Source organism: Triturus cristatus, chromosome 11 (assembly GCF_964204655.1).
Source record: "Triturus cristatus chromosome 11, aTriCri1.1, whole genome shotgun sequence".
Taxonomy (NCBI): Eukaryota; Metazoa; Chordata; class Amphibia; order Caudata; family Salamandridae; genus Triturus; species Triturus cristatus.
Genome location: NC_140594.1, coordinates 942,615,714 through 942,637,893, shown reverse-complemented (window position 1 = coordinate 942,637,893; position 22,180 = coordinate 942,615,714). Strand labels below are relative to the sequence as shown.

The following is a 22,180-nucleotide window of genomic DNA, read 5'->3' as shown; positions in this document are numbered from 1 at the left end:
ATGTTCTTTGCACAATAAAGAAGTGTAATTACAAATCTGAAAAACTCTGCATGATCTCAGAACCATGTTCCACATGTGCCCATGTTGAAAATGAAGAAATAAGGAAGTAGTGACTGACATCATTGATACAGTTAAGGGCTCTGTTGTGCAGCTATGCTGGCTAGGAAGAAGCAAAAATATGGTGAGGTGTGGCAATCTGAATATTTGACTTCTCAATAAAGCTGTCAAATGAACGTAGGGCATCAGGCAGTTCATCAGCAACATCCTGACCGATCTCAGTGGGGCTTGTTGGTTCTCCAAGCTAGCATCAATGCCAGATAGCAGCATCTTCAGCTGCTTGAAGTCTCCATGTATATGACTACATGTTCCTTTCCATTGGCCCAAGGATGAAATACAATATCAGGGGCCGTATTTAAAGAAGGCCAGATGTGGTACATCTGTCAAAAAGTAGAGTTTGTCCCACCACTACTTGGCAGATGTCCCGATCTGCCAAACTGCAAGGCCTTAAAGTCCTTATTTCTGGTTTGGTGAATGTGGGACATCCACCAAAAAGCAGTAGATGTCCCAGTGGGCCTATTTGGAGTGCTTAGTGCCCCATATACACTCTACATAAGGGGGCATATACAGCATAATGACAGATGACTCGCATCTGCAAAAATATAAATAAGGTCTTAAGATCTCGTGTAGGTTCTGCCCCCAAAAAATTTAAAAACCCCATTCTTTGGAATGTTGGCCAGGTTACAAGACAGTAGCATTGTCATTGATATTCAGGTCTGCAGTGCTCGAGAACCAACATTATGATTGCACGAGGGTGGTGCTAAGAATTTTTAAATAAATCAATTTTATACTGCAGTAAGAAGTGTATGGGTTACTAATGGCATCAAGACCCTCAAGTATACCCAAAGTAAAGACCTTCTTGGGTATGAGAACCTACAGTGAGATATTCATCCCCCTCCCCCCCACCTGGTTATTCTAAGAGTGATATTAAACAAACTTACGCTTTCGAAGGCAGATTAGACACCAAGATGCATTCCATGTGATCAAGGATATGCTTTGGCCTGACACCAACATGGATGCGTTTTTACGTATGTCGAAACCACTGTTTGTGGTTCAAGTCAAACACTCTAGTACTGACAGGTACTATTGCGGGGATAAGAGCAGGGGTGATCTGCAGCTTTTGAATATGTCGGTCAAGCTCTGACCCCCAATGAACAGAAAGGCTGACAGAGAATAAATCAATTGTAGCCCAGTGTAATTTGTACATGCGTGGACATTTGTTCCGGAGTATCACTCATCACACACTTTAAATCCCAATATTCCTGGGGTCTGCACCCTTTCTGCATGAACTTAGGGTCTTATATTCCAGCTACAGTATCATCACTTCAAGCTGGAGTAGTTGGCCAGGGTTAAGAGTCTGAACAATCATCTGTACAGATACACCAGACCAGGAAAGGTGGGTAAGCAGAGTAAGGCATTGGGAAAGTTATGCTGGTGACTGGCTGCACCGTGCCCAAAGCATCCCAAACCGATGAGGAATTTCTGGAGATTGATTGGGATGAATGTCTACAAAACACACAGTGAAAGCACACAGAGATGGTACTCTGCTGATGAACAATGGCAAACACTTGCATTCTTGTGAGCAGTGTGAGGCTCTTATCATGCACTGCTTAACCATAATGTGTCTAGGAGAAATGTGTGCTGGTGAGCCAAGCAATGTGAACCCCTCCCACCTCCTTTGATTAGACAATATCTAAGAGAACCATCTTAATTTCATTGGTGAGATCCAGCAATACCTTGATGCCCTCAAAAACATTAGAAAATAAATGTCCGCGTTCCCAAATGCCCCCTACTAGGAAGATGTTGCATCATGATGTCATCAAGTCTCACTGAGGGAACAGCGATCTTTCATGGGAAGGCATGCCGGAACTCTCTGGGGAACCATTTGTCATTGTCGGGTCATGGCCTGCTGGCAGTAGGGGAAGTGGAAAGGGCTTGTGTGCATTCTGAAGAAACTGCAATGAACACATTATTGAATACTATTCCATAATAAACAATATTACAGCAAAGTAAATAGTTCATATGCGTGGTTAAATATATTTTTAGTGCAACAAATTGTACGTGCACTCCATAGCTTGCAGAGCACGTGTGGCATCCCCAAAATGCACATGGGCTGCATAATAGGCTTACGTCATCGAATAGGTGTGTCCAGTCTGTCTCCTTCTGCTTTACACTGCTTCACTTGGCAATATAAATCCCACTGATCTATTCCCATCAGACACTAACCCACACGTAAGGATGACCCCAAATATATTATATAGCTGTCTTCACCATCAACACGACTGCCATCCAGTAACAAGTAGGACAAGCAAACAGCAGCATGCTACACATTCAATACTGCAAGCCCTTCGTCACAGACACCTCTAGAAATGCAAATCTATACCTAAGTTAGGCATCTGCATGAATAACCAGTAGCAAGTAACAGTTCTCTAGAATTGAAACTGCTTGCAACAAACAACATCCTAACTCCAATAATGTCACATAGTGTACAACTAAATGCAACATTTGCATCACTGCTAGCACCAGAAAATCAGTTTAGGCTCCACGGAGTATTGTGCTACCCGTCTCAATACAGTTCAAGGACTCAATTGAGATATTAAAGGGTTTCAATATATACAGTACAATACAATAAGAGATCAATTATTCTAATACTCCTTGCTGACTTCTGCGGCCCTTAATCATATAGCGTTAGTCTTGCTGTATAATTCTCTCTCCCACAGTCTCGTCCAATGTTTTCAGTAAATGTGCAATATTATGGTATTTTAGTCTACAACTTCGATTGCCTATAGTCCAATCTTTGGGGTTTCCAAAGTTTATAGTGTAAATATGGGGGTTCCATTTAAGATTTTATAATCAGTGGGATGTACATTTAACAGTGTAGCAAGTAAAATAACACCAGGGCATTGGGGACACATACCACTCCTCTATATCATGCAGTCCAGTGGTGTTTCCTCCGAATTTCAGGCTCTCGAGGTATATGTTCCTCCCCAACTAGCAGTTCAGCCTTTCGCGGTGACCCCTCTTTCTCACTCCGATAAACAGGGTGATTTTCAGAGCTTTGTCCCCTGAAGGTGTGCTTCAGGCATCTGGGATATGGCAGTCCTTGGCGTTCAGCAAACCGGCTCCTTTTCTGTGCATAAATGTATCACCTGAACTGAAACATGTAGGTCCGACCTAGAGACCTTTTCCCTGAGTCCTGGGGCTGTCTGTGATAAATGTGCTGGATGCTGGTGAGCACAGATGTTTATCACTGGTATCCCAGAGCCCCAGAAACAAATGAACTCCAACTGGATAATCATGCAACCACAACCACAGCCACAACACCACTCCATCTATATATGATTCGGACAGAGGAATTTGTCGATCAACCAAAGAATGTGATCAGGGCATCCCTCGATGTTTCTATACCTTCCAGGCCACCTTTCTAGGTGGATATGGTGTTTGATGTCATCTGGTACCTCTTTGATTGAATGTCGTGTAGTATGATCATCTGCTGGTCTAATAATGGCCGTGGGGCACTGGACTATTAACTCCTTTTATGAATGAGTCCTTGACATACATGTTTTGGCTACAGTTCACTGGAGAGGAAAGAAACTTCACTCCACTCCCTGAAATGGCTGAGCAGAATTCAGTGATTTACAGTGTTGTTGGCTTCTGATCACTCTAAAAGGATTGAGGCAGTTTTCTGGTTTCCCTTGAGGGTGATCAGAGAATCTCCTGGGTGATTGCCAGTGCATACTCCATCCCTTTACCTGCTCTGATGCTTGACTGGGGTTTTAGGAGCAGACTGTTAGCTTCCACACTATCTGGTGGATGATATGTAGCATTGTTTTCCTGTGGGATTTGGTTGGCATTCTTGAGGTCTGTCAGTAGTGTGTACAAGGGCAGGGTTGTGATGTATTCAAAAGAGTGGCAGATAATTCCTCAAGACATCTCTCTAAGCATGGGTCAACCAGTTTGGTAAAAGCGATGGTTCTCCGTGCAGGAAATCGTGGTTGTGCCTGTCCCACCAGGGCCAGATGCACTGAGCAGAAGGTACTCTGGAAAAGATTGGTGTGCGATACCACTCACTTACTCCACTAACCACAATCTCAAATCTGTACTTTGGGAATTAAAGCAGCAACAATCCTTCTAGGTTTCATTAGGTCACTGCCAACGAGACTGTGCAGCTGTCTGGCTACGCGAGCAACATTTCGGGGACTTTCAGAAAGTTGACCTGGGAATACATTCCGCCCGTTGCTTGCTGTTGGCTTTGTGTTTTTTCGCTCACTCTTTCTGCCTATCCATTTGCTGGCTTTATTTGCTTTAGGCTGTGCAGCTTGAGTTCTTACCGCCCCAGGCTAAAGCCGCGTTTAAACTATTCTTACACAAACTCGTTTTCTGTAATAAACCGGGCTTTAAATCCTATTATATTGTCACATTTGCTGAATATTCAAAGACCGAAGTCAGTTGTCGAGCTGTGTTTTTTTGGTGGGAGCCTGGTGTTTATTTTGCATTTGTCTGACTTCAAAGTGAGTTTTATAGGAAAGAGGAATGCAGCGTACTTTCTCCATGGAGCCTGCCTTGTACGCTTTTTACATTTTTTATTATAGACATAGCCATCTCAAAAGGTATCGCTTTCATCAACTGTACAAAACAGTTGCACGTTTTTTTTTGGTAAAATTTCTCTTTTTTGGCGAGTCCATTTAATTTCTGAAGTTGCCTTTTTAGGAACAAGGTACAAAACCGCATTTCAGTGTCCACATCAGCCTAACATATGGTGATCTTGGGCAATTTACACTGTTTATGGACTATTCACTGTGAAGCAGAGGGTAGGATCTTTTCACAGGCAAGGGTCAGTCACATTCTAACGCAGTTTAACAAAGCTTGGTTTTCACTTTTATGTGAAAAGCATATGCTTCATTTATGACTTTTGTGTCAACTCGTTTTGTAGAGTTAGATAAGTTTAAAGGCACTTGTTGTTAATGCTTTTGTGTTTGTTTTGCTACACAATAATTATGTATTCTGCCTGCAACTGTGCCTTTTTCAGAACACATATATTACTGGGTATGAACAATTTCCTCTTTGTCCTTGCAGGCACTAGGGTCATGATTTGAATGGTGCAGCAGGTGCAGAGACACCGGGGTCGAAAGCTTAAGGAAACCCATTGAACACCGAGTATTGCTATATTTTCCTACTAAAAAAGCAGTCGCAAGTGCAATTACCTCACAGGCACTAGGGTCATGATTTGAATGGTGCAGCAGGTGCAGAGACACCGGGGTCGAAAGCTTAAGGAAACCCATTGAACACCGAGTATTGCTATATTTTACTACTAAAAAAGCAGTCACAAGTGCAATTACCTCACAGGCACTAGGGTCATGATTTGAATGGTGCAGCAGGTGCAGTGGCAGGGGTACCAAAAGGTCTAGGAAACCCACTGAACGCCGATTATTGCTGTTTTTTTAACTACTAAACAAGCAATCACTGGTGCAGTTACCTTGCAGGCACTAGGGTAATGATTGTAATGGTGCAGCAAGTGCAGTGGCAGAGGGGCCAACTCATTTAGTAAACCCACTGAGCACTAATTATTGCAATATTTTACTACTAAAAAATATGTCCCAAGTGCAGCTAGCATGCAGGCACTCGAGCCATTATTTAAATGGTGCAGTGGAACATGGGCCAAAAGTTCTTGGAAACCCACTGAACACAGATTATTGCTATATTTTACTTCTAAATAACCAGTCACAAGTGCAATTAACTTGCAGGCTCTAGGGCCATGATTTGAATGGTGCAGCAGGTGCAGTTGCACAGGGGTCAAAAGCTCTAGGACGCCCACTGAACACCAATTATTTCTCCATTTTACTAAATAAATAAGTTTATTGTTTGATTATTTAAAATCTTTACAATGGAAGCAATGCTAAAAAAAGTCACATAAGAATACAGTTAGTCATGTGCAAAAAGGAGCGAGCAGCATTTGATAGATTTCATGCAATTTATTAACCAAAAATAATTAAAAACTGGGCCAATAGTTAACGAGCGTTTAAAAGTTTGTCCTAAAATTTCTTAGAGCCCTAGCCAAGAATGTGTAAAATCCATGCGAAGCGGCAAAGAGCATTTAAAAGTGCTGTGCTTCAAAAGAAGGTCAAAAGCAGGTAGCCAGAAGGTAAGATGAAGGCAGAACAGCATTAAAGTGAATTGGTTGTAAGGACAGTTCAGTGTGTTTAGACCAGCTCTATTGTGCTGCCAATTCGAGGGCCTTCTTGATCCCTTGTAGATATTTGACAGTTCTGGCGATTGGGCCCTGGTCTGATGCATTGAAGCAGGACAGGATGGCTTCCCTGCAAGTGTGCACCCCTTGCAGGATCCATGAGGCCGAAGAAGTTTGCGCCGCATGCCCAAGGTGTTATCACAGAGGCAACTAGTGTGAACCAGGTTTTCTGTTGCCTTCCCGTTTAGCCGGCATACTGTTTCCTCAGGTGTTCTCAGCCAGGGTTTAGTGTGTGCTAGTTTTGAAAGAGTCCCCAGTCGGCAATCAAAAAAATTTCCTTTTTATCCTGGAATTTAGTGCTTCACCCAGGTATTGCTTATGTTTTAAGGTTGTGTAACTATTTAGCACGACCCAGCCATGTGACCTTTTAGTTAGGATTGACTTATCTTCGAGTAGTGGGAGAGGATTTTAAAGGATTTCACAGCTTTTTTTCTAAATTGGTCTTGACTTAGTTATTGACCATAATTCCCTCAAGCTTAAAAGTTCAATAGTTCCATTGAGGAATTTGCAAGATGGTGAATGTGGATTCTTTATTATCTCTTCCCATGCATAGCCATTGATGGAATTCACATCAGACTTCTTTTCTTTGTATTAAAAGGTGGCAAAGGATGCTCTTCTTGAATAAAACTGATTTGTTAGCCCGAACTTGAGCCTGATTTGAGCTGGGGAGCTACCACAAGGGAGCCGGAGCTGGAAGATTTGCCTGTATATTCGGAACACTGTTTTGTACAGGAGTAGAGTATCTCTCCCTCGGAGTGCCTCGCTCCTGTAGGCCAAGGTAGGGAGTACTTTTGCTCTGGTGATTTTGAGGATCGGCGAAATGAGGGTCCATTCAGGTTCCTTGATCGTGCTGCCAGGCCAGCAGCAAAGGGCGAGTCTTTTCTTTTTAATTTCTTCTTTGTGTTCTGAAGGAACCATCGCTGCTGTGTGTGGGGCCAAGATACTTCTAGCTGTTTATTTCTTCGATCCTGCTTCCACCTACATCTCAGCTGACCTTCCCCTTCAGAGCCCTTGTGGCAGAAATCGTGATTTTACTATTTTTGCTGTTTATTTTCATCCCATATACGTCATGAGCTGCTTAATTCTCACTCTGTGCTGCTTAGTAGCACCAGGTCATAAGCGTAGAGCATATTGGATAAGTGAGTCGGCCCTAGTTTGGGGGCGTGCAGGGTGATGGAGGCAAGTGTCGGTGGGAGGTCTGCTAGACCCCAGCGTAGTATTTAGCCTCATTGTCGATCAAGGTGATCAACCTGTAATTGCCTTGTTGGAGTTTGTAGCCTCCTTTAAAGATGTGGCGAGGATAGATCCTCTCCATGAGGGTGAAATAGGTTCCCCAGCGAAGGTGTGGTTGAATAGTGGGGCTAACGCTGCAGCCCATTTTGCTGGATTAATTTTGTGTATTGCCTAAGGGATGCCATTTGGTCCTGGTGCCCCAGTCAGCTGCCCCTTGGTTATCTGCTGCTGCACTTCTTATGTAATTGTGTTGATGGTGAACTTGTCTAACTCCTGCTCTGGGTCCGGTCTTGGATTGTCCGGCCCATGTGTTTGCCTGGTTATGTCAGCGGCCTCTTGTTGACTAAAGTGGGCTTGCAGGTAGGTGACCCAATCAATTTCTGAGACCTTAGAACCAAGCTCCCCATAGGTGGGCTTTTCAAAGCATTAACCATATTCCAAAAATTACTTGAGTTGTTATGTTTAAGATCCCATTGTTTTTTGGCCCATAAGGCCTCGCTATTTTCCGTTTTGACTGCCCAAATTGCTCATCGGAATTTCTGCTTCGCATCCCTCAAAGTGACCGGTTTGAAAGGTTCCTTTGGAGTGCTCGCAGAGCTTTGTTCACTTTCCACTTTAAGATTTTAAGTTTGGCTGTCTTGTATCAGTTACAACCGGCCAGGTTGCCATACCAAGGCTGTATGTCCCAGTTTTTACCCTTGTGGAGAACTGCTTTGTAGTAGTGTTTTTGAATTCCACCCATTTATCAATTGGTGTGCCATGGGATTGTTCCACGTTTTGCAGATGCCTAATTGCCTTCTTTTCCAAACAATCTATTGTGTTGGAAGTCGATTTAATCCTCCTAAGGTTGGTTGAGTAGGTGGTCCCAGCTACTTAGTCTGCGCTGTTGATTTCCGTAGGTAGCATGGCCAGGTCCAGCTTCTGTGATAGGTGGTCACTCTCCAATCTTGAGCCTATTTTGTGCAAGGTCACAAGGAGTATTAGTGCAAGGGACACCAAGTTGTAGTCTATTAGGGATCTCCCTGTTTGAGAATGAGGCAAGAAGGCTGGGAGGATATCGCCTTTAGAGCGGCCGTTGAGAGCGCGTAACCCCAAGTGCTCTAGTTTCCTGAGCAGTGATAAGCCCATCTGGTCCTTCCTTTAAGTGTTGAGTTGGATTTTTATAGGGATAGCCCACTCCCATTCCTGGGCCTCTGTGATTTCACTGCTGATGGTTTGGCCTAGCAAAGTCATATTGAAGTCCCCTGTCACTATCGGTGGAATGCCTGGGTGCTGCCATCCTAGGTTAGTGATGTGGTCGATCAGTTTGGTAGATAGCTCCATGCGTTCTTTCTTTGTTGGCGGCACTAAGAGGTTTATCAGCATTAGGCGTTATTCCTTTCCCTTTACTCTAATTGATAAATGCAATATCTGGAGTCTGTCATCATCTGTTGTTTCTGTCTTGCACTTTGCCTTGAGCGCAGTTGATATGTATACTCCTAACCCCCCTTTCCAGCGCCAGAATGTGGCATCTCTGGTGGCTGGGTTAAAAACATGAGTAAATCCAGTGATTGGTATTGGTTCTGATGCCCAGGTGCAAGTATGGAGAATGTGTCCGGGTAGCTCAGTATGTCAGGATCTCTGGTTTCGGCCTCCAGACCGTGAATGTCCCAGGAGCGGAACCTTAGGTTGGGACCCGTCTGATTCACTCACATTTTACTACTAAACAAGCAGGCACTAGGGCAACAATTTGTAAACACTATATAAATATTTATAGATTACCATACGGCATTTGAAAGCAAGCTTGGGCAAAGCCAAGAGGTCTTGCCTTTGTGAGATCTATTGCGGTTGTCAATGTCTTTTCAGCCATATTAAACAGCATAGCCATCTTTAGTGCAGCAAAATGAAGTGCTATAATGGGGACAACACTGGCTGTGTCATACAGTTTTTTTACAATATTTTCAGCCATGTGCATGGGGCGCTAGAGGGCGCACTGCGGTATGGCTGGCTGAGAAAGGCAGCTCCGCCGGGCGGAAGACAATTCGCGGACTTTCGCCCCCACAAACCACCCCTATGATAGCGAAAATGGCAGATATGGATGTGGGAAGCCTCGGTGCCTAAGGAACTGAGATTGCGGGGCTGCCCCGGCGACGCAGCAAGGTATTTCCAGCGAAAAAGTGGAAGGAACCGATGAGCCGATACAAGATGGCCGCGCCCGCAGCCGGGGACTGCCGCCGCCTCTGCCGCCGCCTTTGAAAGACTGACGCCCGGCCCGCGGCTGCCTGGATCCGTCATGGTGTACACAGCGGACCGCCGCCAACGAAGCGCTGGTGAGAATAGAAGGTGAGCCCTGAAGCGCATAAAAAGTACGGACAAATAGCGTGTGAGCTGGCGACCACAAAATGGCGGCGGAGCTTACTTGCGGGCCTGAGACAGAGTAAGGACGAGAGCCGCATGACCATCGCTCTATCGAGCCCAACGGAAGCACGACGGATGGCAAATGGAGGGGTATGACACGTACAATGCCCGGGAACGCGCACACCAGCGCGGTTATGCGGCGGATTTAGCGGCGGGGGAGGGACAGCAGCGACAACGACGAGGCTGGAGGGCAGCTGCTGGCTGGTGAGGGGTGTGCGGCCTGACCCCCCTGGAGCGATACCCCATAGCGCCGCAAAGCTGGTTATTGCCGCGCCGACCTCGGGCTGGGGTGTTTCACCGCTGGTCAATGCACCTCCGTTTGCCGCAGTAGTCGAGACACATTGGCGGCGGTGGCCGAAGTTAGCGAGGTTGGAAGAGGTGACGCACCTATAGACAGCCGCGAGATAGGTATTGGGTGTGCTGGCTGCCCCGCCCACCTACCTGCCGTGCCCCAGTCGTGAGGATAGCCAAGTACCACGCTGACCCACAGACCCGCAACACCAGGACACTGGAGACCACCATGGGTAAAACGGATAAGCACCAATCCAAGCTGCAGTTCGGGACCCGCACACAAGGCAAAAACAGCGCGACCACCCATGTAAATGAGGGGGATTGTGACACGTCTGAAGGCTCGGGAATGGAGGCTGTACTGAAGGCGATCCAGCAGAGCCTTCAAGAAATGAACAGCAAACTGGACAGCGTGGTGCTGAGGGTCGACACCATGGCGGCAAAGCTGGAGAGGCATGATGGGCGACTGACGGAGGCGGAGCACAGGATCTCCAAAGCGGAAGACGACTCCATGGCTATGTTGAAAATGTGCAGTGGTCACGATAAGGCGCTTGAGACCCTACGAGCAAAGGTGGAGGACCAGGAAGCTAGATCCAGGAGGAACAACATACGCATTTCTGGCCTCCCAGAGTCCACAAACACTGGGAAGATGGAGACCTATGTGGAGACATTACTAAAAGAACTCTTCGGGGCCGATAAATTCTCGCCTGTCTTCCTTGTTGAGCGGGCTCATAGGTCACTGGCACCGACGCCTAAACCGGGCGCTCCCCCGCGCATGATAATAGCGAGGATGCTGAATTACAGGGATAGGGACACAGCACTCAGGATGGCCAGGGAAATGGGCAAAATCACGCATCAAGGAAATAACCTGGAATTTTACCCAGACCACACTGTGGCGGTACAGATGGCCCGCAAAGAATTTACCCCCGTGAAGAAAAAATTGCGAGACTTGGGACTAGAGTATGCGATGCTGTACCCAGCAAAACTGAAAATCATGTCAGCGGGTAAGCCGATAATACTCCCAACAGTGCAGGCGGCGCAGGAGTATATCAAGAAGCTGGGAAAAAGGATGGAATCGCAGGGAAGGGCCGACCGAACCAGCGACGTTGAATGACTACTGGACACGCTAGACCACGTGCGATGACGAATGTAAGATCTACTCTACACCCGGAACTAGGTGTACTCTGACTGTCGAGCTCCACAGGGCAGGCTGCGATTGATATGGCGCTGGAGGTCCAGTGCGAAGTCGGGAGGCCCGGCTCTCCCACTGAGTGTGGGAGTAAGAACTGATGACATACTCCCTGCCTGGAACAGTTGATCGCTTGGGCCGGAGGAGTTCCCTATCGCAGTGAGTACAGTAAGCGCATTGGGAATGTGGAGAGTGGTGGTCATGGACTTACGGGTAAGATGGGGACCACGGCGCACACGCACAATTGGACTGCTGGCGCAATGGCGCGAGACACTGGTGGCGCTGGTCTCTTGGGCAGTGGCGGCCCACCGATAACAAGAAGACACAACCCGGAGGTAAAGCGAACTTGCAGGGGTGCGCCGGGATGTTGGACAATTAAGATATGGCGTACCTATGCATAGACGGCCGGGCCGGAGGTCATGATTGCGAAAGTATATGGGGTGGGGGAGGGGGTAGAAGGTTACATGTAAGTGAATCAATACTCACGCCTCAAACTTCTGCCCACATCCACTAAGTGGATGGCGATGTGTGAACCTGGCGACACCCCCCGGAGGGTGCGCCCCACTTCGAAGTTAGTTACACTACAGTTCAAGTTACAGTTATTCTTGGGATGGCTTTGGCAAAGTTCGGGGGCTAAAGTGGGTGGGGGGAGGGAGGGGGATTTGGACTCCAACCGACTACAACCTCTGTGTCTGAGAGGCATGGCGAACTCCTGGGCAAGGTACTATCACATGTATAATGATTGCACTCAATGTATGCCGCTGTCACATTCACTTACCATGGGGTATACACCAGTGCACTCACATTCTGGAACCCTGACTGAACAGCTAGCGTTGATCATTCATCACCAGATACAAACGCATGTCACGTAGGGACTCGCTGAAATTCATCACTTGGAACGTAAGAGGGCTGGGCAACCCTAAGAAAATTAGGCAACTGTTTGCTTACTTTGACAGGCTGCGAATTAACATTGTTTTCTTGCAGGAGACTCATTTGGGTCAAAACGGTGCTTCCACACTGGGGGGTAGGTGGGCTGAATCGGTCACTCACTCTAACTACTCCTCTTATTCCAGGGGAGTGAGCATACTGATTAGGAAAGGTACGGGCTTTGACATTACCGACATTCATAGGGACACGGCGGGGAGATGCGTGGCGATAGCTGGCAAGATTCGAAGGCAACAGATCCTATTAGTAAACACATATGGCCCCAATGTGGATGATCCGGGGTTTTTTAGAAAGGTATGGGGAACCATCGCGAACATGCAGGCGCCTCATGTTATTTGGGGAGGGGATTTCAATGTCACGTTACAGGATGCGCTAGATAGGCACACACTGCGGAACAGCATGGGAACGCCAGAACAATGCTACGGGATGCAATGGAAGACCTAAACATGGTAGATCTGTGGAGGGCGCGTAACTCAGGAGTAACGACAGCGACGCACGTAAACGCGGCTAATAATAGTTGGTCCAGGATAGACTACTGGCTGGGCACGCAGAATGTACTCGCATGGGTGCTCGACGTTGTTCACTTACCCCGCACACTGTCGGACCACAACCCGGTGCTCTTGGAGGTTGAGGTCCCGCACTATGACCCACCGCCGTTCGCCTGGCGTTTTAACGCAGCGGCGCTAAGTGACCCTGTCTACGTTCATACCATACAGGAGGCGATAGGAGACTACTTTGACCTTAACGGCCCAACAACGGAAGACCCGGGTTTGTTATGGGAGGCCTTTAAGGCTACAATCAGAGGAGTCTGACTCAGTACAACCTCGGGCATCCTCAGAGTGCTGAGACGACAACTGCACACACGCGAACAGGCCATTCGCACACTGGAACAGTCATATACCCAGACAGGAGACACCAAAATCTTGGGGGAAATCCAGGTACTGCTGACAGAACATGCTAAACTTGCTACTGAAGAGCTGCAATACGTGTCCAAGCGAGCTACAGCGAGAAGATATGGGGAAGGAGGTAGGCCTGGCAGGGAACTAGCCTCAAAGATATGCGCAGGCAAAACACCACAAAATATCACGTCTATAACCACTGACACCGGGGAGGTGATCTCAGACACCAAGGGTATACTGCAGGAATTCATGAGCACATACGGCACACTATACAAGGCACACCCCTCACCGTCACAGGCTGAGTTACTAAAATACATGGAAGACATAGAACTGGCATGGCTGGCTGACGGACATAGGAAGTACTTGGAACGCCCGGTTACTGTCGAAGAAGTCGCAGACACCATTAGGCGCCTACCTAACAATAAAGCACCAGGGCCGGATGGCTTTGTAGCAGAATTCTATAAGGCATACGCTGACCTACTTGCCCCGCATTTGGTGAACCTGTACGGGGCGGCACATGAAGCCCAAACACTACCGGCATCAATGAGGGAAGCCTTGCTCATTGCATTGCTGAAACCGGGCAAAGAAATAGATAAGTGCGACTCATACCGTCCTCTGTCACTGTTAAATGTAGACACGAAAATCATAGCTAGTCTACTGGCAGACAGGCTTAAACCGCTTATGCCGCTATTAATCAGACCTGACCAATCGGGTTTTATCCCGGACAGGGCCACCACACATAACACGCGCACGCTGTTCGCATTAGCACACTATTTGGATCCGGAGACGAAGGCTGTGGCGGTGCTCCTTGACGCCGCTAAAGCGTTCGACACGATTGGTTGGCCCTTTATCCACGCAGTACTGGTCCGTATGGGCTTCCCGTGGATCTTTCAAAGATGGATAGCTATGCTGTACACAAACTTGACAGCACGCATCAGAGTAAACAGATACATTTCGGACCCCATACAAATTTGCAGAGGCACTCGGCAGGGGTGCCCGCTCTCGCCGATGCTTTTCGCTTTAGTGCTGGAGCCCCTAGCCTGCAAAATCCGGCAGCATTATCATCACTCGGCGATTTCAAATGCCCTCTCGACCCATCCACATCTCACTCTACGCGGATGACATGGTGTTATATGTTAAACACCCTGATCAGCACCTGAATCCGCTTCTGAGAGAATATATAAAGTTTGGTCACCAGGCAGGTTTGCAGATAAACTGGGCTAAGTCCCTTGTATTGGCGCTAACAGACAGCACAAAACCGACCACATTAGATTATCCCCTAGAGTGGCATGAGGAACCCACCAAATATCTGGGCATATGGTTCCATAGAGACCCAGAATTGGTAATCAGGACGAACTACGGGCGGGTGATTGCAACACTGGAAGACAAAATTAAAAAATGGAACAGGCTTCCGCTGTCCTTGGCGGACAGGGCAGCGATTGTGAAAATGGTACTGCTGCCGAAATTCCTCTATTTGTTTAACAATATCCCTATAAAACCTCCCGCTGCTGTCTTCCGCAACATCAAGGCGCTAGTCCTTAGTTTGCTATGGGCAGGCAAACAGGCGAGGATGGAATTACGCACAATGACACTGCCATACGCGAGGGGGGGGTTCAAGGTCCCAGACTTCTACCTATACTACCTATGCGCTCAGGCGCAGTACGCGCACTTCTGGTACCACGAAGTGCCCTTCCTGACACACGTGGCCGTGGAGGCAGGGAACGTCGATCCGGTCCCTTTACCCAGTATGCTCACACATAAGCGCACCAGGCTACACGATCGCGATATTAACCCAGTTAACACGACCGCAGAAGCATGGAGACTCCTGGGCAGGGAAGCAGGCTGCCTACCGCTATATGCACCCACGCTCCCGCTAGCGCATCACCCAGCCCTCTCGGTAACACAAGAAAAGGTTGGCATGGATCTGTTCCGGCGGGCCGGAATAGACACGTTGGGGGACCTGTACACAAATGGCGAATTCCAGACACTTGATAAGCTGCGATACATCAGCAATCCAACCCCACTGTTCAGTTTTAACTTCTATAGACTGCAGAGGGCACTACGGGAACACTACCCGTCACATCCAGAGGAACCACCTACCCTGGAACCTCTACAACTACTCCTGACTACACCAAGGGCATCACACCTGGTCTCCAAACTATATGCGAGTATACAAGGGGCGGTAGGGACCAACACACACAAGGCCAGGGACAGATGGAGCGCGGGACTAACAGAACCCCTGACGGATGTGGAGTGGGAGTCCGCTTGCATGCTCACGGGCATGCTAACTCCCAACGGGAACCTGAAAATTATACATTACAAGTATTTGCATCAAGTGTACCACACACCTCAGAGGCTCTACAAACATGGCTTACGAGATGATTCAAAATGTTGTAGGTGCGGTCAGGAGGATGCAGATTTCATGCATCTAGCATGGCACTGTCGTAGAGTGGCGGGATATTGGGAACGGGTCGTAGAGGTTTTGAGTGAGATGTTGGGGGTTGCAGTGCAGTGCGAGGCGAAGGTCTGTCTGCTGGGTATTACTCCACATCTGAAAGCTTTGAGGCGTAGATTCTGTGCTGTGGCGCTGCTGCTGGCTAAAAGAAGGGTGTCGCTTCACTGGCAGAGTAAAAGAGCGCCAGAAGTAAAACGCTGGCTTGAAGACATGGTGTACTGTCGAGATACGCTAGTAACATATGAAGAGGAATTGCCGGGCGGCTCTAAGCCCAAAGACTATTGGGGGTACTTGCGAGCCTATTTGCTTGAACATGACAAGTCAGACACAGACACGGAAATTGTGTGAGCTGAAAAACTACAAATGTCAATACGGGGTGCTCAGTTATGCAGTGCCGACGCTTGGGAGGGAGGATGCCGTGACGCAGAGGGGAGGTTGCAGGGGGGAGACCTATAAGTTGGGGAAGGTAATGTTAAGATAAGTTACAGTTAAAAACGAAAATGCGCGTACAATACACCAAAAACTGTTAAAATGTAAGACTATAGATGTACCAGACAGCGAGCGGAGCACTGACACACACCTGCATGATGTAGGTTACCACGCCGCCGGTCCGCTGGATGTCGGCTGATGGGCTGTGTACAACTAGCATTGTAGCGCAAAACTGTAATTGCATGTAGCCGGCCCGAGGTGGATGTAGGCAAGTGCAGTATAAATGATTCTCGACATGTTGGATGTGTGTTAACAAAGTGCAATAAAACTCTTACAATAAAAAAAAAAAAAAAAAAAAATAAAAAAAATATTTTCAGCCATGTGCATCATCGCTAAAGACTTTAGCAGAGCCAATAAATATCACATAGGCGAGACCTTTTTGGCTTTGCCAATTCTTGTTTTACTCTTTCTAGCCTAATCCCTGGCGTGATTGGAATTTAGGCGTTCCAGATTAAATCTCACTGCAAGTGAAGGAGAGTTTTCAATATTTCCGACAATGTACTGGAGGGACCAGGGAAGTACCTGGGGAAACTCAGATTTTAAGGCAAACCATTCTCCCTCAAAGGACAATGGTGCAGGAGCAGAGACGGGCTCAAGTGGGATGACATGGTGAGCAAAAGAATGATGGATTTAACCCAGATCTTTTGACTGGGGGAGAATGTTTTGATTTGTTCTGCATTCCGTCTATCAATTGTGTGTCCAGTGGGATGATGTCTGAAATCTGAATGGATCTTTCTCAACCCCGTAAGCCAGTCCTGTCAGTAGAGGTCTGCAACCGACCCCAGTCAACTCCCGGTACCACCCCTCTTTTCCCTCCCTTTGTGGTAATATCTGCACGTCAAGACAAATCATGTGTATATATATATCTGAAGAAGGCCCTCCGCAGGCCTAAAAACGAATATATTAGAAATTTTTTTCGATTACTTCGGTATCAGACTCTTCCCAGGGAGCATAATCATAATGAAACTCTAGCACCTGTGAGGTGGATATCCCGGTTTCAATCTATGCTAACAAGAATGCATCTGGAGCCTTGCGGGGGTGTGGAGAAAATGTGCAATTATGTCTCGCGGCATGTATGCTATTGGCAGGCACCGGGCACTCTGCTTTTTTCACCACCAAAGCAAATGTATTTTCTATCCCATAAGCACGCGGGTATAAAGGAAAGTGTATCCATCTATTTTGCAGTTGTCGTTTGTTTTAGATCCAGCTTTAATTAAAGCGTGGTGTGATTCCTGCACGCAGTCTCTGCTGTCTAAGATCACGGGGCGAGCTGCAGACGGCTGATGTCGAGGGAGGCAGGGGACGTGCATCAAGCGCACGGACTAGCTGAGACATTAAAACAGAAACCGTGTCTGAATGGTACTGGTTGGGGAATTTGTGGAGAGAACCTCCGCGGGTTTTGCTGTGTGCTATGTATAGCTGCTGCTGTTGAGAGAGAGAGAAGGAAAAGTTGGAAAGCGATCCCCGGAAACGGAGGGGAAGGCACTTGAGTTTGAGTAGGTTTTGGTTAGAAGAGGTTTCAGTAGCTTCTTATTGAGTCATTGACGATTTTGTAAATACTTATTGAAATTACATTATACTCAGGAATAGTATAGGAATGTTCCAGAGTAAGATCGCCTTGCTGGACGAGAGCCTCCATTCCTGTCTTTTTTTTTTTTTATTTTTTTTTACTGGTTTGACAAGAGTGTTTTTTTTTTTTGTGTGCATATTTATATAGCGCAAACTCGACCCGAAGGTATTGGAGCGCTTTACATGAGCACCGTATTTACATTACACATTCAGGCACGGGGAGATTAAGTGATTTGCCCAGAATCACAGGATGTGGACGCGACCTCGAGGCTCGAACCCTGGTTTCCAGCATCAAAGTCGGCAGTTTAGCCGACGGACCACATCCTCTCTCTTAATTGGCTATTGGCAAAATATGAAAAGAAATGCCTCAGAGACCAATGCGTTGGAGCAGGGTCAGTCACTTGATGCTTGCTCAAGCACCTCAAGTCTTAGAAAGGGACCAACCAGCCTGTGCGGAAGTGTCTCGAGGAACTGAGCATCCCAGAAGGAAAGCAGTCTGACTTCTCAAAGATGTCTATGGGGAGATGTGTGCGCAGGGCTGGCGTGGTTCGCTCAGATACTTTACATAATTTATCAGAGTCTGCTACTTTGATATCGTTTTTAGCTAAACACAACGCCTCGTCCTGCTTACAGCAGAGAGTAGCTTTTCACATGAAAATTCAATGCACCGAATTCCCATATATATATATAGTTATCTGGGAGAGGGAGCAGATTCTCTGCTAAATGGGCTAACCAACAACGATGTAGTCCGCCAAGACGATCCCCACATTTTTAGGAGCTGGCTGACCAAGACGCATTATCGTATGCGAGAGCGGGTCACTGTACCTGGCTTTGGTTCATGGACTGTCCTGTTCCTTAAGTGGGACGCTTTGCACGGCTAACGAGGATCTTTGGTTGGAAAGAGGCTGGTACTGACTATGAGGAACTTTCCCTGTCCTCTTTCTGTGTTTACATTCTACAGCCAATGGGAACCCTCGGAATGGCCTTTTAACAAACCCCCGCGAAAACCTACCATTTTGAACTTTCAGCTAAACGCCCGGCATTGAGAAAGGCATCCGCCGAAACGCGTCTGCCAGGGGCTGATGGCGTGGACATCGCGTTGATTTTATGTGCATCCTGGAGGCATTAAATTGTGTTGGCTAGCCCAAGCATGTGTCAGACCCGTTTTTACTGAAAGCGGGATTGGAGGTGTATGTGAAGCGAAGGTCGGCTTTGCTTTTCTGGCACGCCCCTCGGTTTGGAGCTCCGCGTATTGCCGGCAATTTCTTGGTTTGCGTGCATGGACTGCACAACGCGGCGCCCCCCCGACCTGGACTGTGCTAAAGGTATCTGGGAGAGGGAGCAGATTCTCTGCTAAATGGGCTAACCAACAACGATGTAGTCCGCCAGGACGATCCCCACATTTTTAGGAGCTGGCTGACCAAGACGCATTATCGTATGCGAGAGCGGGTCACTGTACCTGGCTTTGGTTCATGGACTGTCCTGTTCCTTAAGTGGGACGCTTTGCACGGCGAACGAGGATCTTTGGTTGGAAAGAGGCTGGTACTGACTATGAGGAACTTTCCCTGTCCTCTTTCTGTGTTTACATTCTACAGCCAATGGGAACCCTCGGAATGGCCTTTTAACAAACCCCCGCGAAAACCTACCATTTTGAACTTTCAGCTAAACGCCCGGCATTGAGAAAGGCATCCGCCGAAACGCGTCTGCCAGGGGCTGATGGCGTGGACATCGCGTTGATTTTATGTGCATCCTGGAGGCATTAAATTGTGTTGGCTAGCCCAAGCATGTGTCAGACCCGTTTTTACTGAAAGCGGGATTGGAGGTGTATGTGAAGCGAAGGTCGGCTTTGCTTTTCTGGCACGCCCCTCGGTTTGGAGCTCCGCGTATTGCCGGCAATTTCTTGGTTTGCGTGCATGGACTGCACAACGCGGCGCCCCCCCGACCTGGACTGTGCTAAAGGTATCTGGGAGAGGGAGCAGATTCTCTGCTAAATGGGCTAACCAACAACGATGTAGTCCGCCAGGACGATCCCCACATTTTTAGGAGCTGGCTGACCAAGACGCATTATCGTATGCGAGAGCGGGTCACTGTACCTGGCTTTGGTTCATGGACTGTCCTGTTCCTTAAGTGGGACGCTTTGCACGGCGAACGAGGATCTTTGGTTGGAAAGAGGCTGGTACTGACTATGAGGAACTTTCCCTGTCCTCTTTCTGTGTTTACATTCTACAGCCAATGGGAACCCTCGGAATGGCCTTTTAACAAACCCCCGCGAAAACCTACCATTTTGAACTTTCAGCTAAACGCCCGGCATTGAGAAAGGCATCCGCCGAAACGCGTCTGCCAGGGGCTGATGGCGTGGACATCGCGTTGATTTTATGTGCATCCTGGAGGCATTAAATTGTGTTGGCTAGCCCAAGCATGTGTCAGACCCGTTTTTACTGAAAGCGGGATTGGAGGTATATATATATATATATATATATATATATATATATATATTCCTCTTCCATAGAAAATATAGATAATTGCCCAAAGTGTAGGTGCTCTTCCACCTGAGTGGGATCCCTGGGACGTCCTTGGAGTTTGAAACGCCTATTCCCTGATCATGGAGAAGCCCTCTATGGACCTTGATCAGGAGTTTGGCAGAGCGGCATCCCCGGGTAAGATACCGCTTTACGTGACCACAAACGACCCAGTGTTCATGCACCCAGTTTTCCCCAGGGCAGGAACTTCAGTCCTGATTTTACCATCGGGCAATTCTGGCTAATAAAGTCACATGGGGATTTTGCTGAGCCTTGTCCCCCAGTTCCTGACAAGGTTTTTCTGTGGAAAGGGGTGAGATTCTTCCCTTTCCCTCCTGTACCCTCCCACTCTCTATACCTCCAATCTTTACCACTTACTCTTAACCATTTAACCTTGCCCTAAATGTTGCCCTTCACACACAAACCCTTACCATTAATCCCTTACCCACTTACTCATAATTCTTTACTATTAAGCCTTAAGAAGTTACCCCTTTTCCATTTACCCTCAACTCTTTACCATTGGCTCCTTACCCTTTCACCTTTACCATTAACCCCCTTCCCTTTCCCATAACCCATTAAACTGCTTTTTGTTACCCCCTTATCCGAGCTCCTTTCTCTTACTGCTAACCACTTCGCAATAAGCTTGTGTTCCCTCATCCTCCACTCCTCACCCATAACCTCTTTCGTTCTTTTGCTTATCCCTTTCCTGTACTGTTAGACACTTTTCATTATTGCTCTAACCTCTAGCTTAACCTTCTCCTTACCCTTCCACCATAACCGTCTACCCCTGAGCTTGAACTCCTTACCCATAACACTTTAGTCTTAACCCGTGCCAATTTAACACTTACCGCACTCCAATCCTAAAAAACATTTTCCATATAGTAAGACGGATATGTTTTTTCATTTTATAGCTTACAGTGAAATGACAAGGAGTTAGATGGTCTTCAGAAAAAATATAGTACACAATAAAATGTTCAAGAGGAGTTGCATGGCGATGAAATGAATGCAGGAAAAATGGAATGTATCTTATGGGTGCATTGTCAGAATTGGTGCCTGCCACTGCTGTGTGAAAGATCACAGGATCTCCGCACATGTCTTAGATTCCAATCATTCTTGTACCCTGACCTTTAACCGTTTTGCAAAGAAAGACCCTCAAAATGTATTGCTCTGAAGTACCAGGCCCCAGGTTTAAACGACACCTGAAGGGGTCCTTTGTGAAGTCTGTACAAGGGCCGCCTAACACCCAGACAGACTTTCAGGTTGAAGAGAGGATGTGGCTTAACAGCTAGAGCGCCCAACTTTGAAGCTGGGAAACCAGGTTGGAGTCTGGAGGGAGACTCCAACATCTTGTGATTCTGGGCAAATCACTTAATCTCCCCGTGCCTAGAAATGAACGTGTCCGGGTCCATTTGTAATGCAACTGTTCCTCATGTAAAGCACTCCGATATATTCGGGTCAAGTTTGCGCTATATAAAATTGTAAAACAAAAAAAAATTAGACTCCTGCACTTGGGGAGAGTTGAGGTGCACTTGGGTGGATTGGAGTGGAAGAAATGAGTTTGTTCATCAATGTGATTGAGAGAAGGCGGCACAAGAGAGTGAGGATAGTATGATTGTATAAATGTACTCTGAGTGTGTGTTCCACCATGTTGTGAAAAGAAATAGCATACAAAAGTTTCTGAGACTGGCATAAAGCCAGCTAGGAGTGTGCTTTATTGGGAGAAACAAAGAGAGGACTTCTATGTTTACATGCCAAAACTGAGGCACTTGAGCTTACACTTTACAAGATCACATTTGGGCCTGATTACATCGGGCGGATGTCGCTGTGGTCTCGGGACCAACCGACCTCCGGTCAGCGGTCCCAACACCGCTATTATAATGCGACACACATGGT

General features: G+C 47.3%; 1 protein-coding gene across 3 annotated transcripts in view; it reads left to right on the top strand.

Annotated features, from left to right (window-relative positions):
- LOC146785721 (prolactin-releasing peptide receptor-like) overlaps positions 1 to 22,180 on the top strand; it is a 655,448-nt gene that overhangs the window by 44,518 nt on the left and 588,750 nt on the right. The gene's annotated exons all lie outside the window — the stretch shown is intronic.